Genomic DNA, 1,746 nt, shown 5'->3' with positions numbered 1-1,746 from the left:
CCTGAGGCGAGGGGCGCGGAGGGGGGCGCCGGGAGGCGATTAGCCGCAGAGGGAATTTGAACCGTGGCTCCGAAGCCCCCGCTCAGGCGGAGGGAGGCTCGGTGCCGCTCGCTGTTTGACAGGCAGCGTTCAAACTCTCGCCCCGCTTTTTATTTTTAATCTCTCCTAAGTCAGAGTGCCGCAGTTTGACAGCCTTGAGTCAGTGTGAATCCCGGCTCTCCTCCCGTGTGGGCTGGTGGGAAGGAGGTCCCAGCTGCAGACGCCTCGGGCTGAAGCAGCAGCGGCAATTTTACTTCTAGACTGTCAACGTGACACTTGGGCGCCTGCAACAGGCTTGAGAAACGTGTCTCTGGCGTGTTGTCCCTGTGCCTCAGTAAAAACAGGACGGGGAAGAAAACAGGAAAAGATGATGGGATTTGGAGCTGTAGGTCTTGGCACAATTATGTTTTGCATCCGTTTCAGGCAGGCATAAAGCACGCTGACTGCTTAGAGGACGATGGCAATTGTGAACTAGAATAAAGCTGCTATTGTCCCATGACTCTTGAGAGGATTTGAGGCTGACATGTCCGCTAAAGGCCAACATTGCATCCTCCAGTACATAATACGGTCAGATTACAGACGTGGGATTGCTGCTGATTTCTTTACAGAGCACACATACATGCTGTGAGAAAATAAGATATATATACATATATATATAGTCTTTCTTAACAGCAACAGAGGCAGTCTTTTGTTTGGTAAAATTGTAGAAATTTGGTATATGTAAATCTATGAAGCAGCACTTCATTCATGGAGAAAAGTAAACCAAGAATTTGTTTTTCTTAAATGCCAAGCTCAGATACCAGGGAAGAAGGATGCTTTGCTTCACAGAAGACTGCATTGGGAAATAAATGCAGTTGGTTTTTTTTTTTTTTTTTTTTTTTTTTGTCAAGCCAAGGGCTAGAAAACCTGCTGGAGACTCCTCTTCAAAAGAGAATGCTCTTCTGCATCATCCTATGCAGCAATCTGTGTGGGTTGTTTGTGTTTTTGTTTTTGTTGGGCTTTTTTTTTTGCTGAACCAGAAACAAAGGTTGTAGAAAGATCTCTGCTCATGCTTTTTTACTGGAACAGCAAAGTGCCTGGATGCACTCTCATCCAGTTTTAAGAAATAGCGTAGATCATAGTCAGCCGTGGGCAGAGGCTTGGTTGATGCAAGTTACTTTCTATAAGCTACAGCTTTTAGTTTTCTGTTGAGATTCCACTGAAGCCTGACTGAAGGAGTCATTTAGGAGTCTCAACATATATATAACTCTCCCAGCATAAATAGGGCCCTTTTGTGAAAAAGGATCTTGTGTGGGTTTTTTTTTTTTTTTTGGCAACTCATAGCAGCTACACTATCGTTAGGCTGCAACCAGAATGTGAAACTCACTATAAATTTATACACATGCCAGGCAACAGAATTTTCCCCCCAAATCACTGCAATGCTGGTGACAAATAGGAGTGTCACTTAAATCCCCTTTTAAATCCCATTTTATGCCTAAATATTTTTTTGGCTGTAAGATCCCTGGTAAGTGGCACTTACTAAGTTTGAGCAACTGGAAATTTACCCACTTGAGTACAGAAGGTACTAAAACAATGCTGTCAAGTGCTCATTCACATTTGTGAATTGTTATTTTTCAAACAAGGATACTGTGCACATCACAAAATAGCACAGCAACAAAACTAGTAGCTTTATTCTGTTTATACATATAAAAATATATAAAAAATATT

The sequence above is a fragment of the Egretta garzetta genome, unplaced genomic scaffold, assembly GCF_000687185.1.
Source record: "Egretta garzetta isolate BGI_Z169 unplaced genomic scaffold, ASM68718v1 scaffold256, whole genome shotgun sequence".
NCBI lineage: Eukaryota > Metazoa > Chordata > Aves > Pelecaniformes > Ardeidae > Egretta > Egretta garzetta.
Note: the sequence above shows the minus strand (reverse complement) of the source record.